The 12,539-nt window shown below is 40.1% G+C and overlaps 1 protein-coding gene across 1 annotated transcript in view; it reads left to right on the top strand.

Annotated features, from left to right (window-relative positions):
• The first annotated feature begins 1,377 nt into the window (after window positions 1-1,377).
• Window positions 1,378-12,539, top strand: part of LOC107567484 (liprin-alpha-4-like) — a 43,077-nt gene continuing 31,915 nt past the window's right edge. The window contains exon 1 of the mRNA XM_016253179.1: window positions 1,378-1,875. The gene's annotated coding sequence lies outside the window, so the exon portion shown is untranslated. The remainder of the gene's footprint in view (window positions 1,876-12,539) is intronic.

Below are 12,539 nucleotides of genomic sequence, written 5' to 3'. Positions count from 1 at the left end.
TTCTGTGATAGTCACCTTTTATGTAGTATTATTGTTTATATATTTTATTTAGTTTCTGGGAAGTGCCGTGTTTTATACATATGGTTGAATTATAAATGTGTAATTCATGAAAAAAGCTCAGTAGCATTCACACCGTCACACCGTGTCTTTATCTGGTTTCTTACCAAAAGCGATCGAATGGCTTTTGAACTCTGTGTTTGTGTTTGTGCTCGTCTCGAGAATCAAATGGCTTTTAAACACTGTTTTTGTCTGTTTGAAACAGCCTGAGGTGACTTTTTTTATTCGATGTTATTATTTGATTTTTAATTAAATATGATTCTAATTCAATGTGCTCGTCCCTTTGTCCGTACTGTATCACGTGGTCAGTCTGGGCCCGAGCTGGGCAGAACCGCTTAAATGTCATCTGGATTACGTCATCAGATTCCAAAAATAATGAGCTTCGACTCTCCTGGGATTGCGTCGTGACGTCAGCACGTTCATCGTTCGACTCTTCTGGGATTCGGGGATTGCGTCGTGACGTCAGCACGTCCCGAGCTCTCGCGAGCGCAGGAAACTGGAGCAGCGACAAACTCTCGCTGTAAATTTCGTTTTAACTCTTCTTTTCTGCATTAGTTGTTGTTTTTCGACCTCAGCCCGGCCGACGAAAGACTTTTCTCGCGGATAGTGTCGTTTGAAGCGCGCTCTGCGCCGTTAAAGGGGTCGGGTTGTACTTGTGTCCCGGTGTTTTCCTCACGGATCAGACGCTGACGCGTCACAGTAATTCACGCTGATTACCGCCTTGCGTTCCTTTATACTTCACTAGTACAGCACGTCATCAAGCGTCGGCTTTAAGTGTTTATTTTAAAGATTAACTGGTTTTATTCCTGCGCTTACATGACGATAGATTCTTCTTACTGTAGCTGCTAATGCTAGCTAGCGCAGGCCGCTGTTGGAGAGTGTGAGTAGCTGGGTAGTGTGTGTGTGAGAGAGAGAGAGTGTGTGTGTGAGAGAGAGAGTGTGAGAGTGAGTGTTTGTGTGTGAGAGAGAGTGTGAGAGTGAGTGTTTGTGTGTGAGAGAGAGTGTGTGTGTGTGTGAGAGAGAGTGTGAGAGTGAGTGTGTGTGTGAGAGAGAGAGAGAGTGTGAGTAAGTGAGTGTGTGAGAGAGAGAGAGAGAGAGAGTGTGTGTGTGAGAGAGAGAGAGAGTGTGTGTGTGTGTGTGTGTGGGTGAGCGAGAGAGAGAGTGTGTGTGTGTGTGTGTGTGGGTGAGCGAGAGAGAGAGTGTGTGTGTGTGTGTGTGTGGGTGAGCGAGAGAGAGAGTGTGTGTGTGTGTGTGTGTGGGTGAGCGAGAGAGAGAGTGTGTGTGTGTGTGTGTGTGAGAGAGAGAGAGTGAGAGTGTGTGTGTGTGTGTGTGTGTGTGTGAGTAGCTAGGTATTGATCTGGTGTATGTATGTGTGTGTGTGAGTAGCCAGGTATTGATCTGGTTTATGTGTATAGTAGAGTGTGTGTGTGAGTAGCTAGGTATTGATCTGGTGTATGTGTGTGTGTGAGTAGCTAGGTATTGATCTGGTGTATGTGTGTATCAGAGGGTATGTATGGCAGTGAGCATCTGACGGAGGTCTGTGATCGATCAGTGATGTCTTCTCCAGCATTAAACACACGGATCTCTAGTAATGAGTGATGTTTCTCACTCATAAAGGCCCCGCTTGTTTGCTTTATTTTGTTGCTTATTCTAAGTCAGATTTGTTTTTAAAAGTGATTTGTGACGTATTTTACTCATGTCCTAAAGTTTAATGGCTTGACGAACAATTTGCGTCATAGTTGATATTTTAAATGTGTTAGCTGTGATTGAACTGGACACAGTAGAGAAGAGGAGAAACAAACCCTGCTAGGAATCAAGGTAAATAAACACCTGTACTGATCTGCTGTCTGTTACTGGTTCTGTCTGTTACTGGTCTGATCTTCTGTCTGTTACTGGTTCTGTCTGTTACTGGTCTGATCTGCTGTCTGTTACTGGTTCTGTCTGTTACTGATCTGATCTTCTGTCTGTTACTGGTTCTGATCTTCTGTCTGTTACTGGTCTGATATTCAGTCTGTTACTGGTCTGATCTTCTGTCTGTTACTGGTCTGATCTTCTGTCTGTTACTGGTCTGATATTCAGTCTGTTACTGGTCTGATATTCAGTCTGTTACTGGTCTGATATTCAGTCTGTTACTGGTCTGATATTCAGTCTGTTACTGGTCTGATATTCAGTCTGTTACTGGTCTGATATTCAGTCTGTTACTGGTCTGATATTCAGTCTGTTACTGGTCTGATATTCAGTCTGTTACTGGTCTGATATTCAGTCTGTTACTGGTCTGATATTCAGTCTGTTACTGGTCTGATATTCAGTCTGTTACTGGTCTGATATTCAGTCTGTTACTGGTCTGATATTCAGTCTGTTACTGGTCTGATATTCAGTCTGTTACTGGTCTGATATTCAGTCTGTTACTGGTCTGATATTCAGTCTGTTACTGGTCTGATATTCAGTCTGTTACTGGTCTGATATTCAGTCTGTTACTGGTCTGATATTCAGTCTGTTACTGGTCTGATATTCAGTCTGTTACTGGTCTGATATTCAGTCTGTTACTGGTCTGATATTCAGTCTGTTACTGGTCTGATATTCAGTCTGTTACTGGTCTGATATTCAGTCTGTTACTGGTCTGATATTCAGTCTGTTACTGGTCTGATATTCAGTCTGTTACTGGTCTGATATTCAGTCTGTTACTGGTCTGATATTCAGTCTGTTACTGGTCTGATATTCAGTCTGTTACTGGTCTGATATTCAGTCTGTTACTGGTCTGATATTCAGTCTGTTACTGGTCTGATATTCAGTCTGTTACTGGTCTGATATTCAGTCTGTTACTGGTCTGATATTCAGTCTGTTACTGGTCTGATATTCAGTCTGTTACTGGTCTGATATTCAGTCTGTTACTGGTCTGATATTCAGTCTGTTACTGGTCTGATATTCAGTCTGTTACTGGTCTGATATTCAGTCTGTTACTGGTCTGATATTCAGTCTGTTACTGGTCTGATATTCAGTCTGTTACTGGTCTGATATTCAGTCTGTTACTGGTCTGATATTCAGTCTGTTACTGGTCTGATATTCAGTCTGTTACTGGTCTGATATTCAGTCTGTTACTGGTCTGATATTCAGTCTGTTACTGGTCTGATATTCAGTCTGTTACTGGTCTGATATTCAGTCTGTTACTGGTCTGATATTCAGTCTGTTACTGGTCTGATATTCAGTCTGTTACTGGTCTGATATTCAGTCTGTTACTGGTCTGATATTCAGTCTGTTACTGGTCTGATATTCAGTCTGTTACTGGTCTGATATTCAGTCTGTTACTGGTCTGATATTCAGTCTGTTACTGGTCTGATATTCAGTCTGTTACTGGTCTGATATTCAGTCTGTTACTGGTCTGATATTCAGTCTGTTACTGGTCTGATATTCAGTCTGTTACTGGTCTGATATTCAGTCTGTTACTGGTCTGATATTCAGTCTGTTACTGGTCTGATATTCAGTCTGTTACTGGTCTGATATTCAGTCTGTTACTGGTCTGATATTCAGTCTGTTACTGGTCTGATATTCAGTCTGTTACTGGTCTGATATTCAGTCTGTTACTGGTCTGATATTCAGTCTGTTACTGGTCTGATATTCAGTCTGTTACTGGTCTGATATTCAGTCTGTTACTGGTCTGATATTCAGTCTGTTACTGGTCTGATATTCAGTCTGTTACTGGTCTGATATTCAGTCTGTTACTGGTCTGATATTCAGTCTGTTACTGGTCTGATATTCAGTCTGTTACTGGTCTGATATTCAGTCTGTTACTGGTCTGATATTCAGTCTGTTACTGGTCTGATATTCAGTCTGTTACTGGTCTGATATTCAGTCTGTTACTGGTCTGATATTCAGTCTGTTACTGGTCTGATATTCAGTCTGTTACTGGTCTGATATTCAGTCTGTTACTGGTCTGATATTCAGTCTGTTACTGGTCTGATATTCAGTCTGTTACTGGTCTGATATTCAGTCTGTTACTGGTCTGATATTCAGTCTGTTACTGGTCTGATATTCAGTCTGTTACTGGTCTGATATTCAGTCTGTTACTGGTCTGATATTCAGTCTGTTACTGGTCTGATATTCAGTCTGTTACTGGTCTGATATTCAGTCTGTTACTGGTCTGATATTCAGTCTGTTACTGGTCTGATATTCAGTCTGTTACTGGTCTGATATTCAGTCTGTTACTGGTCTGATATTCAGTCTGTTACTGGTCTGATATTCAGTCTGTTACTGGTCTGATATTCAGTCTGTTACTGGTCTGATATTCAGTCTGTTACTGGTCTGATATTCAGTCTGTTACTGGTCTGATATTCAGTCTGTTACTGGTCTGATATTCAGTCTGTTACTGGTCTGATATTCAGTCTGTTACTGGTCTGATATTCAGTCTGTTACTGGTCTGATATTCAGTCTGTTACTGGTCTGATATTCAGTCTGTTACTGGTCTGATATTCAGTCTGTTACTGGTCTGATATTCAGTCTGTTACTGGTCTGATATTCAGTCTGTTACTGGTCTGATATTCAGTCTGTTACTGGTCTGATATTCAGTCTGTTACTGGTCTGATATTCAGTCTGTTACTGGTCTGATATTCAGTCTGTTACTGGTCTGATATTCAGTCTGTTACTGGTCTGATATTCAGTCTGTTACTGGTCTGATATTCAGTCTGTTACTGGTCTGATATTCAGTCTGTTACTGGTCTGATATTCAGTCTGTTACTGGTCTGATATTCAGTCTGTTACTGGTCTGATATTCAGTCTGTTACTGGTCTGATATTCAGTCTGTTACTGGTCTGATATTCAGTCTGTTACTGGTCTGATATTCAGTCTGTTACTGGTCTGATATTCAGTCTGTTACTGGTCTGATATTCAGTCTGTTACTGGTCTGATATTCAGTCTGTTACTGGTCTGATATTCAGTCTGTTACTGGTCTGATATTCAGTCTGTTACTGGTCTGATATTCAGTCTGTTACTGGTCTGATATTCAGTCTGTTACTGGTCTGATATTCAGTCTGTTACTGGTCTGATATTCAGTCTGTTACTGGTCTGATATTCAGTCTGTTACTGGTCTGATATTCAGTCTGTTACTGGTCTGATATTCAGTCTGTTACTGGTCTGATATTCAGTCTGTTACTGGTCTGATATTCAGTCTGTTACTGGTCTGATATTCAGTCTGTTACTGGTCTGATATTCAGTCTGTTACTGGTCTGATATTCAGTCTGTTACTGGTCTGATATTCAGTCTGTTACTGGTCTGATATTCAGTCTGTTACTGGTCTGATATTCAGTCTGTTACTGGTCTGATATTCAGTCTGTTACTGGTCTGATATTCAGTCTGTTACTGGTCTGATATTCAGTCTGTTACTGGTCTGATATTCAGTCTGTTACTGGTCTGATATTCAGTCTGTTACTGGTCTGATATTCAGTCTGTTACTGGTCTGATATTCAGTCTGTTACTGGTCTGATATTCAGTCTGTTACTGGTCTGATATTCAGTCTGTTACTGGTCTGATATTCAGTCTGTTACTGGTCTGATATTCAGTCTGTTACTGGTCTGATATTCAGTCTGTTACTGGTCTGATATTCAGTCTGTTACTGGTCTGATATTCAGTCTGTTACTGGTCTGATATTCAGTCTGTTACTGGTCTGATATTCAGTCTGTTACTGGTCTGATATTCAGTCTGTTACTGGTCTGATATTCAGTCTGTTACTGGTCTGATATTCAGTCTGTTACTGGTCTGATATTCAGTCTGTTACTGGTCTGATATTCAGTCTGTTACTGGTCTGATATTCAGTCTGTTACTGGTCTGATATTCAGTCTGTTACTGGTCTGATATTCAGTCTGTTACTGGTCTGATATTCAGTCTGTTACTGGTCTGATATTCAGTCTGTTACTGGTCTGATATTCAGTCTGTTACTGGTCTGATATTCAGTCTGTTACTGGTCTGATATTCAGTCTGTTACTGGTCTGATATTCAGTCTGTTACTGGTCTGATATTCAGTCTGTTACTGGTCTGATATTCAGTCTGTTACTGGTCTGATATTCAGTCTGTTACTGGTCTGATATTCAGTCTGTTACTGGTCTGATATTCAGTCTGTTACTGGTCTGATATTCAGTCTGTTACTGGTCTGATATTCAGTCTGTTACTGGTCTGATATTCAGTCTGTTACTGGTCTGATATTCAGTCTGTTACTGGTCTGATATTCAGTCTGTTACTGGTCTGATATTCAGTCTGTTACTGGTCTGATATTCAGTCTGTTACTGGTCTGATATTCAGTCTGTTACTGGTCTGATATTCAGTCTGTTACTGGTCTGATATTCAGTCTGTTACTGGTCTGATATTCAGTCTGTTACTGGTCTGATATTCAGTCTGTTACTGGTCTGATATTCAGTCTGTTACTGGTCTGATATTCAGTCTGTTACTGGTCTGATATTCAGTCTGTTACTGGTCTGATATTCAGTCTGTTACTGGTCTGATATTCAGTCTGTTACTGGTCTGATATTCAGTCTGTTACTGGTCTGATATTCAGTCTGTTACTGGTCTGATATTCAGTCTGTTACTGGTCTGATATTCAGTCTGTTACTGGTCTGATATTCAGTCTGTTACTGGTCTGATATTCAGTCTGTTACTGGTCTGATATTCAGTCTGTTACTGGTCTGATATTCAGTCTGTTACTGGTCTGATATTCAGTCTGTTACTGGTCTGATATTCAGTCTGTTACTGGTCTGATATTCAGTCTGTTACTGGTCTGATATTCAGTCTGTTACTGGTCTGATATTCAGTCTGTTACTGGTCTGATATTCAGTCTGTTACTGGTCTGATATTCAGTCTGTTACTGGTCTGATATTCAGTCTGTTACTGGTCTGATATTCAGTCTGTTACTGGTCTGATATTCAGTCTGTTACTGGTCTGATATTCAGTCTGTTACTGGTCTGATATTCAGTCTGTTACTGGTCTGATATTCAGTCTGTTACTGGTCTGATATTCAGTCTGTTACTGGTCTGATATTCAGTCTGTTACTGGTCTGATATTCAGTCTGTTACTGGTCTGATATTCAGTCTGTTACTGGTCTGATATTCAGTCTGTTACTGGTCTGATATTCAGTCTGTTACTGGTCTGATATTCAGTCTGTTACTGGTCTGATATTCAGTCTGTTACTGGTCTGATATTCAGTCTGTTACTGGTCTGATATTCAGTCTGTTACTGGTCTGATATTCAGTCTGTTACTGGTCTGATATTCAGTCTGTTACTGGTCTGATATTCAGTCTGTTACTGGTCTGATATTCAGTCTGTTACTGGTCTGATATTCAGTCTGTTACTGGTCTGATATTCAGTCTGTTACTGGTCTGATATTCAGTCTGTTACTGGTCTGATATTCAGTCTGTTACTGGTCTGATATTCAGTCTGTTACTGGTCTGATATTCAGTCTGTTACTGGTCTGATATTCAGTCTGTTACTGGTCTGATATTCAGTCTGTTACTGGTCTGATATTCAGTCTGTTACTGGTCTGATATTCAGTCTGTTACTGGTCTGATATTCAGTCTGTTACTGGTCTGATATTCAGTCTGTTACTGGTCTGATATTCAGTCTGTTACTGGTCTGATATTCAGTCTGTTACTGGTCTGATATTCAGTCTGTTACTGGTCTGATATTCAGTCTGTTACTGGTCTGATATTCAGTCTGTTACTGGTCTGATATTCAGTCTGTTACTGGTCTGATATTCAGTCTGTTACTGGTCTGATATTCAGTCTGTTACTGGTCTGATATTCAGTCTGTTACTGGTCTGATATTCAGTCTGTTACTGGTCTGATATTCAGTCTGTTACTGGTCTGATATTCAGTCTGTTACTGGTCTGATATTCAGTCTGTTACTGGTCTGATATTCAGTCTGTTACTGGTCTGATATTCAGTCTGTTACTGGTCTGATATTCAGTCTGTTACTGGTCTGATATTCAGTCTGTTACTGGTCTGATATTCAGTCTGTTACTGGTCTGATATTCAGTCTGTTACTGGTCTGATATTCAGTCTGTTACTGGTCTGATATTCAGTCTGTTACTGGTCTGATATTCAGTCTGTTACTGGTCTGATATTCAGTCTGTTACTGGTCTGATATTCAGTCTGTTACTGGTCTGATATTCAGTCTGTTACTGGTCTGATATTCAGTCTGTTACTGGTCTGATATTCAGTCTGTTACTGGTCTGATATTCAGTCTGTTACTGGTCTGATATTCAGTCTGTTACTGGTCTGATATTCAGTCTGTTACTGGTCTGATATTCAGTCTGTTACTGGTCTGATATTCAGTCTGTTACTGGTCTGATATTCAGTCTGTTACTGGTCTGATATTCAGTCTGTTACTGGTCTGATATTCAGTCTGTTACTGGTCTGATATTCAGTCTGTTACTGGTCTGATATTCAGTCTGTTACTGGTCTGATATTCAGTCTGTTACTGGTCTGATATTCAGTCTGTTACTGGTCTGATATTCAGTCTGTTACTGGTCTGATATTCAGTCTGTTACTGGTCTGATATTCAGTCTGTTACTGGTCTGATATTCAGTCTGTTACTGGTCTGATATTCAGTCTGTTACTGGTCTGATATTCAGTCTGTTACTGGTCTGATATTCAGTCTGTTACTGGTCTGATATTCAGTCTGTTACTGGTCTGATATTCAGTCTGTTACTGGTCTGATATTCAGTCTGTTACTGGTCTGATATTCAGTCTGTTACTGGTCTGATATTCAGTCTGTTACTGGTCTGATATTCAGTCTGTTACTGGTCTGATATTCAGTCTGTTACTGGTCTGATATTCAGTCTGTTACTGGTCTGATATTCAGTCTGTTACTGGTCTGATATTCAGTCTGTTACTGGTCTGATATTCAGTCTGTTACTGGTCTGATATTCAGTCTGTTACTGGTCTGATATTCAGTCTGTTACTGGTCTGATATTCAGTCTGTTACTGGTCTGATATTCAGTCTGTTACTGGTCTGATATTCAGTCTGTTACTGGTCTGATATTCAGTCTGTTACTGGTCTGATATTCAGTCTGTTACTGGTCTGATATTCAGTCTGTTACTGGTCTGATATTCAGTCTGTTACTGGTCTGATATTCAGTCTGTTACTGGTCTGATATTCAGTCTGTTACTGGTCTGATATTCAGTCTGTTACTGGTCTGATATTCAGTCTGTTACTGGTCTGATATTCAGTCTGTTACTGGTCTGATATTCAGTCTGTTACTGGTCTGATATTCAGTCTGTTACTGGTCTGATATTCAGTCTGTTACTGGTCTGATATTCAGTCTGTTACTGGTCTGATATTCAGTCTGTTACTGGTCTGATATTCAGTCTGTTACTGGTCTGATATTCAGTCTGTTACTGGTCTGATATTCAGTCTGTTACTGGTCTGATATTCAGTCTGTTACTGGTCTGATATTCAGTCTGTTACTGGTCTGATATTCAGTCTGTTACTGGTCTGATATTCAGTCTGTTACTGGTCTGATATTCAGTCTGTTACTGGTCTGATATTCAGTCTGTTACTGGTCTGATATTCAGTCTGTTACTGGTCTGATATTCAGTCTGTTACTGGTCTGATATTCAGTCTGTTACTGGTCTGATATTCAGTCTGTTACTGGTCTGATATTCAGTCTGTTACTGGTCTGATATTCAGTCTGTTACTGGTCTGATATTCAGTCTGTTACTGGTCTGATATTCAGTCTGTTACTGGTCTGATATTCAGTCTGTTACTGGTCTGATATTCAGTCTGTTACTGGTCTGATATTCAGTCTGTTACTGGTCTGATATTCAGTCTGTTACTGGTCTGATATTCAGTCTGTTACTGGTCTGATATTCAGTCTGTTACTGGTCTGATATTCAGTCTGTTACTGGTCTGATATTCAGTCTGTTACTGGTCTGATATTCAGTCTGTTACTGGTCTGATATTCAGTCTGTTACTGGTCTGATATTCAGTCTGTTACTGGTCTGATATTCAGTCTGTTACTGGTCTGATATTCAGTCTGTTACTGGTCTGATATTCAGTCTGTTACTGGTCTGATATTCAGTCTGTTACTGGTCTGATATTCAGTCTGTTACTGGTCTGATATTCAGTCTGTTACTGGTCTGATATTCAGTCTGTTACTGGTCTGATATTCAGTCTGTTACTGGTCTGATATTCAGTCTGTTACTGGTCTGATATTCAGTCTGTTACTGGTCTGATATTCAGTCTGTTACTGGTCTGATATTCAGTCTGTTACTGGTCTGATATTCAGTCTGTTACTGGTCTGATATTCAGTCTGTTACTGGTCTGATATTCAGTCTGTTACTGGTCTGATATTCAGTCTGTTACTGGTCTGATATTCAGTCTGTTACTGGTCTGATATTCAGTCTGTTACTGGTCTGATATTCAGTCTGTTACTGGTCTGATATTCAGTCTGTTACTGGTCTGATATTCAGTCTGTTACTGGTCTGATATTCAGTCTGTTACTGGTCTGATATTCAGTCTGTTACTGGTCTGATATTCAGTCTGTTACTGGTCTGATATTCAGTCTGTTACTGGTCTGATATTCAGTCTGTTACTGGTCTGATATTCAGTCTGTTACTGGTCTGATATTCAGTCTGTTACTGGTCTGATATTCAGTCTGTTACTGGTCTGATATTCAGTCTGTTACTGGTCTGATATTCAGTCTGTTACTGGTCTGATATTCAGTCTGTTACTGGTCTGATATTCAGTCTGTTACTGGTCTGATATTCAGTCTGTTACTGGTCTGATATTCAGTCTGTTACTGGTCTGATATTCAGTCTGTTACTGGTCTGATATTCAGTCTGTTACTGGTCTGATATTCAGTCTGTTACTGGTCTGATATTCAGTCTGTTACTGGTCTGATATTCAGTCTGTTACTGGTCTGATATTCAGTCTGTTACTGGTCTGATATTCAGTCTGTTACTGGTCTGATATTCAGTCTGTTACTGGTCTGATATTCAGTCTGTTACTGGTCTGATATTCAGTCTGTTACTGGTCTGATATTCAGTCTGTTACTGGTCTGATATTCAGTCTGTTACTGGTCTGATATTCAGTCTGTTACTGGTCTGATATTCAGTCTGTTACTGGTCTGATATTCAGTCTGTTACTGGTCTGATATTCAGTCTGTTACTGGTCTGATATTCAGTCTGTTACTGGTCTGATATTCAGTCTGTTACTGGTCTGATATTCAGTCTGTTACTGGTCTGATATTCAGTCTGTTACTGGTCTGATATTCAGTCTGTTACTGGTCTGATATTCAGTCTGTTACTGGTCTGATATTCAGTCTGTTACTGGTCTGATATTCAGTCTGTTACTGGTCTGATATTCAGTCTGTTACTGGTCTGATATTCAGTCTGTTACTGGTCTGATATTCAGTCTGTTACTGGTCTGATATTCAGTCTGTTACTGGTCTGATATTCAGTCTGTTACTGGTCTGATATTCAGTCTGTTACTGGTCTGATATTCAGTCTGTTACTGGTCTGATATTCAGTCTGTTACTGGTCTGATATTCAGTCTGTTACTGGTCTGATATTCAGTCTGTTACTGGTCTGATATTCAGTCTGTTACTGGTCTGATATTCAGTCTGTTACTGGTCTGATATTCAGTCTGTTACTGGTCTGATATTCAGTCTGTTACTGGTCTGATATTCAGTCTGTTACTGGTCTGATATTCAGTCTGTTACTGGTCTGATATTCAGTCTGTTACTGGTCTGATATTCAGTCTGTTACTGGTCTGATATTCAGTCTGTTACTGGTCTGATATTCAGTCTGTTACTGGTCTGATATTCAGTCTGTTACTGGTCTGATATTCAGTCTGTTACTGGTCTGATATTCAGTCTGTTACTGGTCTGATATTCAGTCTGTTACTGGTCTGATATTCAGTCTGTTACTGGTCTGATATTCAGTCTGTTACTGGTCTGATATTCAGTCTGTTACTGGTCTGATATTCAGTCTGTTACTGGTCTGATATTCAGTCTGTTACTGGTCTGATATTCAGTCTGTTACTGGTCTGATATTCAGTCTGTTACTGGTCTGATATTCAGTCTGTTACTGGTCTGATATTCAGTCTGTTACTGGTCTGATATTCAGTCTGTTACTGGTCTGATATTCAGTCTGTTACTGGTCTGATATTCAGTCTGTTACTGGTCTGATATTCAGTCTGTTACTGGTCTGATATTCAGTCTGTTACTGGTCTGATATTCAGTCTGTTACTGGTCTGATATTCAGTCTGTTACTGGTCTGATATTCAGTCTGTTACTGGTCTGATCTTCTGTCTGTTACTGGTTCTGTCTGTTACTGGTCTGATCTTCTGTCTGTTACTGGTTCTGTCTGTTACTGATCTGATCTGCTGTCTGTTACTGGTTCTGTCTGTTACTGGTCTGATTTTCAGTCTGTTACTGGTTGTGTCTGTTACTGGTCTGATTTTCAGTCTTTTACTGGTTCTGTCTGTTACTGGTCTGATCT

The sequence above is a fragment of the Sinocyclocheilus grahami genome, unplaced genomic scaffold, assembly GCF_001515645.1.
Source record: "Sinocyclocheilus grahami isolate Dianchi unplaced genomic scaffold, SAMN03320097.WGS_v1.1 scaffold1163.1, whole genome shotgun sequence".
Classification (NCBI taxonomy): Eukaryota; Metazoa; Chordata; class Actinopteri; order Cypriniformes; family Cyprinidae; genus Sinocyclocheilus; species Sinocyclocheilus grahami.
This window is presented reverse-complemented; position numbering and strand designations above follow the sequence as displayed.